Here is a 9,727-nt window from a genome sequence, read left to right on the forward strand (position 1 = left end):
GTGTGTGTGTGTGTGTGTGTGTGTGGTTAGTCCATTCAATTACACAATCTAGCATGCAGTCTGAATCACATCCGGTTTTAAGCCGAAAATAACAAAACCACCGGGTGACAAAAAAGCGGCGCAGCAGGCAACCGCCTACAGGGAGAGAGGAATACACACACACACACACACACACACACACACACACACACACACACACACACACACAAAATTCAGCACTGGTCAGCTGATGATTCCAAAATAAAACATCTAAAACTTGAAAGAAAAGTTGTCTTTTGCCAAACTGTTGCATGGTTCAGGGCAGAGGAGCCCAAAGTGGGGCCCGCGGGCCAAATTTGGCCCGCCAAGCCATTTGATTTGGCCCACCAACAGTTGCCAAAGTTACAAGGTTTTAACCTGTCATCGTATGTAACACAGTATTTCCATTGGTCAAATGACTTAATAAAGGGCTGAAGCTAGTTTTCATTCATGGTGCTGACTTTTTCTTTGATATATTAGGATTAAACGGGAAACATGAAGTAACAAGAGATATTTAGATCAGATTTAACMACACATGTAGTTTTRCACWCTTTATAAGGCCACAAAAACTCATATTTTATTAATTTATGAAACGTCCCATGAGCCTTTGCTATTTGARCGTAAGGCAGACRTTCTCCAAGTGAACAGACTAAAACAAAAGAGGGCCATTGCAYCTGCTAGCTTAATCGGTRAAAATAAAGGACTGTACTTAAAACGTATTTGTATTTCATGTATTATATTACTGCATTTGGCCCGCAGCCGTGGATAGATTTTCATGTTGGCCCTCTCRGGAAAAATATTTGGGCACCCCTGGTTTAGGGTTTAATCATCTCGTTTCAAAGTAAAACAGTTATTTTTGTGCATTTTTTAAATAAAAACCCATATAAGGATAAATGCAAAATCCTTTCTATACAAACGTCACAACATTATTATTAACAAAAGGCAAATCAATCACAGCTTCAGGGCAAAACGCCTGAAATCAACATTGGTTTTTCAGAAAGCTGATCAGTGGGATGTAAATGAAACAGAAATGACAGCGTTAAAAACAGCCGGTCTGTTGAACGAGGTGTTCTGTTTCAGTACTATATGGGGCAGGATGTGGTCAACTGTGTGCTACAAAGTTGCCTCCCACCTGCAGCGAAGTGCTTCAGCTACAACACAAAAAAACTGTTTCTTTACATAAAAACGAGGCGCAGAAACTAAAACAGAAATATTTACTGAATTTGYGAGCAGAGACGAGCTCCCAAAGTTGTTTTGTCCAAATCCAGATCTGGACGTGGATCCAAGACATTGAATTCTTATTGAGCTCGCACAGCTCAGTTAATCTAACATGTTTCCAGTGCGTGTTGGGTAACTTGTTGGGTAACTTGTTGATTTCCGGGCTCTTTCTAAAAAAAAAAAAAACACACACATATGCGTCCGATGCTTTATCCGACATGTGCGGACAGCGTGTTAAAAAAAAAGCAGCAGATGCACTTGTATAAACACAAATGAGCCAGTTTTACACAACACATGGAGGAGAAGGACCCTTACTCCATCTTAATTACGAGCAGAAGCTCTCATCCTGGCTCGGAGCTGTTAAAAATCCAACATGCAAAAAAACAAAGAGGAAGAGTTCGGACACAGAAACTGTGGAGGGAGAAAAAAATGCAAGAAAGAGAATTAAAGGGCACGAACAGAAAGGCGTAGTGAGAAAACAAAGCAAAGAAGAGATTGAGGCTGAGAGAGCGCTGTAATAATGTTTGGCCTTGGTCTGCCAGCGGGGTCCTTCCCCTTAAGAAGCCAAGAGGAATGCAAAGAATGCTGCCTGAGAAGAAATGGAAGAAGCAGGAGGAAAAGGGGGGAATAACTGGAGGAGAAGGGGGAAGAAAGAAAAGAAGATTAAGAAGAAGGGGAAAGATTGGAAAACGGAGATCAGATGATGAAGGTGGAGGGTAGCAATGGTGGGGGGGGGGGGGGGGTGCACGAGGAAAGGACTTATTATCTTTAGTGGTCTGAGTAAACACAGGGACAAAGAGGATAAAAATAACAAGGCAGGAAAATATTTGGAAGGAAAGAAGCTCGAGCTCTGCGTGTTTTTATTTTCTGCATATGGACACTGATGCGTGCAAGCGTTTGTGTGTTTTAACATTTTTGTGCGCGTCAGTGTGCGCGAGCGAGAGAAAAGGATCAGGGGTGTGGTGCGCAATCTTTTTTTTTTTTTTGTTAACATTCTCCTTTTCGCCAGCCATCTCAGCGCTGGAAAGTTTCRCACCTGCAGAAAAAAGAAGCCGTTTCTTTTCTCCACATTTGAACGATCCTTCGACTCAGACCTGAGGCGGCCCGGTGAGGCGGTCAGTCCGGAACCACGAGGTCCAGGGAGCTTTGGAGGCTGCAGGGTTATCACCCACTGCTGATGTTTGTGTGTTTGGTTTTCAGCTCTTTTAGCAAACTATCACACGGGTTAATATCTACAAGTTATTAACAAACACTAGCCACAGCTAACTGACATTAGCATAAAGAAGCTAGCACCTCAGTGGAGTTTATAGACACAGAGCTAAAATTGGGTGTGGTTGATMCCAATTTAAAACTTTGCCATAAAAGATGGCGGGCGATGTGCATTTCTTTAGGAAACTCTTGGCCTTTAATTTAACTTGGTGAAAACGCAGAAATATTACATGTTTTACTCCAAGAGAACGGCCTCCCCGAAATAACATTAAAGCCACAAAACCAAAAACTGAACCAAAATCTGATTTTAAATCTTCATCATTTCTTTGAAGTAAGATGGTGTCTTTGAATTGAGACCAATATTTGAAGCGACTTCTCTCTGATTTAGAAAACAGCCAAAACAACATCTTAAAATCACAGAGCAGGACAGCTACACCATAGTTCTGTATAAATAACCCAAACTAAATGTTGAAATAGTCGGTTAAATTGTATAAAACTTCAGGTTCAGCAGCACAACTCACTTCTCTTCAAATGTTTCCTTTAATAAATGGCAGAAGACCTGGACATCATAAGTGTTCAGAGGAGTATAGTTACAAAGTACACACAAAAAATATGTTGGATTTACTTAACCAAATTATATTAACTATTTACACTCAATTGTTAACATAGCTTGGTTAGGTAAATCCAACACATCTGTGTTTTGAGTGTGTATTCACCTTGTTACAGTACTTTTATTTATTTTTGAGGATCTATAGTCCCCCCCCACAACATACAAAATATAGAAATTAGGGATGCATGATGCATCAGCATTAACATTTAACATCGGTATTGGCTGATGTTGCTCAYATTTTAGAATATCAGTATCGGTCCAATAAGTAAAACTGGACCAATATTAATGTCTGATATTGATTTCCCATTTTTTAGCTTTGTGTTTCTGTTTCAGGAGAGGAGATGGTTGGTTGAGTGTTATTTGTTTGATCATGATGGTGTTAATGATGCTGCACAGCCATGCAGGAATAACTGAAGCACAGAGCCATGTCAGCGGTCTGGTTGTTTGTTTACAGTATCAAAATAAAAAAACAAGTTTATTTGTTCATATATGTATATAAATAATTTGTGTAATATGGGTAAATATCGGTTACTGGCCATAACAGCAATAATAATGTTGGATATCAACATCGGCTGAAATTTTCATATCATTGCATCCCCAATAAAAATTTTAGCTTTACTCCTTTACTTCAAAATTTAACATCTTTTTACACTCTACAAATTTAAATATGACCGAACTTATCATGAAAATGGTTGTTTATGCACTCCACAAAATTAAAAGTAGAATTTATTTAACCAAGTTATGTTGACTGGGTCACTAAACCAAGCTGAGCAAACTGAGCAATTTGCACATTCTTTTGAAGAAAGAATTGTTTCACATTTACTCATCTTGAAATTTTTATGACCTTTCTTATCTTATTTTGTACTGAAGTAATTTTCTGTTAAAGTATTTTTAAAGTTATTTTTAAGTACTTTCTGCACCTCTGGAAGTGTTTCAGGCTTATGTGAAGATAATAACTGCCTTGAAGGTAAAAGACAAAAGCTGAAAACTATAAWTTTTTGTAATCATTCTGCACTCAAAAAACAAATGTGTTGGATTTACTTAACCAAATTATGTCAACAATTCTCATTCAACTGAGTTGAGTGTAAAGCAACTTWCACATTTTCTTTAAAAATAAATGTGAAAGTACAGTGATTTGTTTAAGAAAATCCAACAATCTGTTTTTTGAGTGTACATTTCACTTTATTGAGGAGTTTCTTGCTTTGTCTGAGGGAATACAGKATCATAAAGCTATTTTCAGGTTTGGTTGGCTGTATTCCAGGCTCACAAGTGAAATCGAACAAATCTTCTCAGAACGATCAAAAGGGAAAATTAAAGCAAAGCCAGTCATACATTCCTGCATTCTTTAAAGAGAGGCGAGCGTGTTCAAACTGTTTCCACGGTGTGTGACTTTGTCTGAAATGATTAGCCACACCGAAGGCCCCGGTGACATGTGTAGTCCACAGAAAAACAATGAGCCGCTGACAGACATTTTCCACAACAGAGCAGCCGTGTCGTGTGTGCAGTCATCGCCGAGCAGCGCTGAGAGCTTTCAGAAAGGAGCGCTATCACAGCATTTTTCTCCCGGGTGTTCATTATAATCTCATTTGAAGCTCAGTTATCATTATTAAGTCAGTTCAAACCGTCGTTAGAAGTGACACTAAGCTGAAAAAYGACATTTACTATTATGCATACACTACAAGGGGAAAGGATGGCTGTAATTACTTGATGTGAAAGATGGTCGTTCCTAAATGAGTTGTTACTTGTTTTGGGTGTTTGGTCCTGCTAAGTTGAGAGTGAACTCAGGTCAACCCCGGCGACGGCGCAAGCAGAGCGCATAATGAAAGACTTGCAGCTCCTTTGCACCCTGCAGCTATTTTAGAGTCGCGAGTCGGGTCAAAAACACAGCAAGAAGCCATGGCAACCGCAGGAAAATCCCGGGGACGTCAACAGCAGAGGCTCGCACCGACTCACACGCGTACACAGAGTCTCCGAATTCAAATCACATCAAAACTCACCCTGATAAACACCCACCAGTCTGAACAACAACAAGCCTGAGAAGCGTGAGCGTACATGTGTGTGTGTGTGTGGAGGAAACACACGGGCCTAAAATAGCTCCCCATCTCTCGCTTTCATTTCTTTACTCTCTGTTCTCACTCAGGGTGTCTCACTTTTGTCATGATAAACCAATGGTTTAAAAAAAACAAACAACAAGTTAATGCTCCCAGACGGAAAATATCACCCACTAAATGTGACCCGACGACATGATTCAGTGTGGAGGGAATAATGAGAAATTAGTTAAGAACTGTTGCACAAGGGGAAATTTTAAAGCAGCTCACRAGTGGGAACTTTTGTTGTTCTATATCTATAGGTGTGACACAATGAGCTGATGACACATGTTGGAGAAAATACTTGAAAATGTGATCATTTTGACAATAGGGCTGCCACAAACGATTATTTTAATGTCTTGTGACGTCCACGGTCTACCCCAGTTACCACTACTGTGCATGTGTGTCAAGGACAGAAAGGCAGACGTGGCAGTGGAAGGTGTCAAAGCAGTTTGGAGAGAAAAACAAAGTAAAGAACAACAAAAAAAAAGAAAACGACTAATCGATTATTAAATTAGTCATCGATCATTTTAATAATCGATTAGTCGTYGATTAATCGATTAATCGTGGCAGCCCTATTTGACAACCATAAGTGTGAAAGTCTGAGTGTGGAGCTCCTCCCGTCCCGTCCACACGTCTGTTTCTTTGGTCTGAGCCAAAGTAGCAACTTTGTCAGCTTGTTTGGACTCAGGAAGCCCAATTAGGCTTACAAGTGAAGCAGCGCTTGTAAACAAAGTCTCTTAGACTCACAGGTCGCATGTTTACAGCTCGGTTTTAGCAACCTGTCATCCAGCAGGGAGATGTTTGAACAAATACAATTGCAGCCTTTGGTAAACAAGCAGAGTGTGTTGGCTCCGGACCATCCTGAGCCCTCCTTGTTCTGGGCTTCAAACTACTAAAACTTTTTGGATGTTTCTATATATTTTAAATATAACATACTAAAATGTCATTTATTTTTTTGCAGACATGAAAAAATACAGACTTAAATGGAGGAGAGACTTGTTTTCTCAGTTTTCAGTCTGAGATATGACGCTCTGGTTTGACTGTGATTCGGATCAAATAAAGATGATTCATACTTTTCACACTAGCTGAGATAAGATGAAGAAAGATAAAATTGCAGGGAATTTTTTTCTGCTCGTGCAGCCATCGGATGGCAGCAGCAACAAACCGAAGTTACGGTTCAAATCATCGTAGCTCTAAGGTTCAACTACGTATATGCTCCGGGGGTCACAGTTAAAGCAAACCAACAGCTCGGGGGCCGAACATCCAGCAATTAAAGTGCCTGTGACATGAATATTATTCAAATACAAAAAGACAAAGAAAACATTTTTAGGAACTTGGCATAAAACACACAATTTTGCACATTTTGTCCCATAACTGGCACATTTTCTTTTGGACTTGGCTCAGCCAAAGTGAAACAGGAAGTGACATCATAGGGGAACTCTTTAAGAAAATGAACTCTCTGACCTTTGTTTATTAAAACATTATTATTTAAWCTCTGACTCTTCTTTGACAGTGACTCAAAAGAATTTGAAGAAACATCAAATTCTTATTTACAGTCTCTGTTGTTAGTTATTTTTGTGACACTGTTCGTACGCAGACATTCCCCTTTTACATCACTTCCTGTTTCTTCACATGCAAACGTCTCAACAACTGTTCATCTCAGYGTTGTGAAATTTGTTTTGTAATATCTCAGTAATGTTGTGTTTCCAAAAATGCATTCAAATTTATTACAAACATTTGATGTCACAGGCACTTTAAAGCCATTGTGTAAATAAACCAAGTTTTACAAATATCTGTTGCCTATGAAATAGTTTATTTTGCTGCATTTAATCATTAATTACAACATACAGAGCCCTAGGTAGTAAATAAAACAATATCAAACACAAAAATGACACATTGTGCCTCATATTTAACACAAATAGTTTTGATATTTCTGACTTTTTAAGTCAATTGTATTTTGTTTTATCTTCAACTGCTTGTAGTTTTAAGTGTCTTGGATGTTTTTTTACAGCTTCTAGCCAAGATTCTGATGTTTCTGTAGMTACCAAACATTACGTTTAACTAAAAGAACTTCTAGTAAAAACTGGGGGGTTTGGACTTAAGAGAAAAATAAACCAATTGGTGGGCCAAACTTTGGTCACCAGCAGGCTGGATGTGGCCCATGGGCCACCAGTTGAATAGTCCTGTTCTACACTGTGAACACTTCATCCAGCCCCTGTTAGAAGAACCCAACACATCTGTGTTTGCTCTCTGTCGCTGATGAATGATGAACTTGGGTTTTCTCCGGAGGGGTGGGGTTTCAGTGAAAGCTTACACTTCTCCCCTCTCTCCTGTCCTCTGTGGGAATTCTAGAACGTGATTCAGACAGAGAGACAGATGACTTTTTTTTCCCCTCACAGGATACTCGGTTCTAAGTTGAGCTGCCGGGCCCCGCTTTGACCTCCTGACCCCACTCTTGACTCCTGACCCGACCGGAGTTTAGGCTCACATCTCCAACRTTTCCTAATCGCCCCAAAGCTTTTAGTGTCCTTTCAAGCTCTGCTCCGGCCTCTTTTCTTTCAAACTCCTCCATCACAGGTGTCACGTTTTCCCCTCTTTTTATTTATTTTTGATGTTCGGGGTTGTTKTTTTTTATCCGTGTAGTTTTAAATCTGTTTGTGAAAAGCTTGAAAAACTGATTTATGTTATAAATTCAATTCATGAAATTCCCATCAAGCATTTAAGAAGACACAAATTCTAATTTCTGTTACATTGTTTGTGAAATGAGAGTGAAATAAAATAATGATTCAAACAAAATGGAAAAAATACAGTCGAAGACRATCCTCTAAATACCTTTTTGGAACAAGTGAAACAGCACTTTGTGTGTTTTCTCTGTACTCCAACATATCAAATGCATTTTCTTTGTGTTTCTCTTACATTTTCTACATTTCTAATAAATTAGTTATCAAAAATACTTTTACTCAAAATGCAAAAAGCAGAAAAGAGCTCATTTCACTCCATCAGAAGTCCAGATATTCTCACTGAAAACAAACACAAGCACTCAGATAAGCTTTGTTTCTTGATGTAGTTTTTCTTCTCACACTCCCTGCAGCCTGCAGTCTAACTGGAACCTATTAGCTGATGAATGGTTGTTTGTGTTTTTTTCTAAGCTCTATAGCGCCACCCCTGGCCTTTATGGCCAAAGTGGGCGAYAAAACACACACTGTGATTAGAGGAAAAAAATTAGCCAATCATCCTCTGACCTGTGAGCCGAACCCGAGGTCAKGGGGGCAGAAAATGTGCCGCTTCCCAGGTGCTTTCCCATAAAGACACCGAGTGGACCCTGCAGCTGCAAGGCAGAGAGACTAAAGTTTTTTTTAGTCGTTATGTCAYCTTCACATGGCTGAAGGGACGTGTGTGAGAACCTGTGTTTAAATTCATGCAGGGCACCAGCAAAGTGACTTTGTCCAGAAGGGTTTTGGTGGAAGTCAACACTTCCTGCTTCCTGTGGCAGAAGGAAGTGCTACTGTTGTTGTCCCCTTATCGCTGGATACACAGGCGGGCTGCAGGGAGGAAAGCAGGGAAGAGGAAGAGGAGGACGGCAGAGCAGGCTGGACAAAGGGAGACGACTTCAGAGGCGATTCAAGTTGACTATCCGCGAGGGCATGTCTTTGTTGTTCGGTCAGAAACTGTTCGGCTGCCAGCCAACACCTCTGATTAACAGAACATGTGTTAAATGTCTCCCATACAGGCTCATTGTTTACTCGCTCACATCACTGCTTCTGTTTTGGTGATTGATCTCTTTAGCTGCTTTCAGCTGAAACCATCGGTTCGCACCGTGCTTCTGAAATTATATCGGCCACCGAACGAGAAAACACATTTTTTAATCCCCGAAGCTTAAAAGCRGACCGGCTCCGTCCGGTGCAGTGCGTGTGACGTGTCGGCACGCGTGACCGGCTGCAGGTGAGAAGGGAAGAAAAGCAGGAGAATGAAAGAGAGAAACAAATGCAAGAAGTTGGATGAGTTCTGCAGACTGCAAACAAAATATATCCCTGCGTGTTTATTGTGAAGGATCAGAAGGAAAGACAGAGGTGGAGGGGGGCGGGCAGTGTTTGGGATCAGGGTGGGGAAGCTTTTGGCACTTGGGATTGTCCCAGATGGACAYAAATGTCTCCCTCCCTTTATAAACACTCTCTGGCTTTTAGCTCCTCTTTTTTTTTTTTTTATCTGTAAAGCTATTCGGTCAAAGTGGGACACAGCAGAAACTATGAACAAAATGTCATTTTGACAATTTATTCTGCCCCCCCTTCTCAGCACATGCCCCCCCTCAATCGCTGCCATTTCCAAAGTCAACACACCACTAAACGCTGGGCTGACTCACTTCCACTGTGGGTGGCTCTGGTTCCAATTTTCTCACCACCTCAGTCTCCCCAGCACCTTGGAGGAAACGAGAAAACTTTTTGTCCAGAAAACAGCCGAAAAAATATATATTTTTTAAAAAGAAACATGCAGAAGTGACAAGTCCCCCTCACTTTTTGTTTGTTTGGCCACAGTTTTAAAGAGATGCAGAAAAAAAAAACTCAGGGCCAAACCAAGCCCATTC

This window comes from Austrofundulus limnaeus, unplaced genomic scaffold (genome assembly GCF_001266775.1).
Source record: "Austrofundulus limnaeus strain Quisiro unplaced genomic scaffold, Austrofundulus_limnaeus-1.0 Scaffold2088, whole genome shotgun sequence".
NCBI classification, from domain to species: Eukaryota; Metazoa; Chordata; class Actinopteri; order Cyprinodontiformes; family Rivulidae; genus Austrofundulus; species Austrofundulus limnaeus.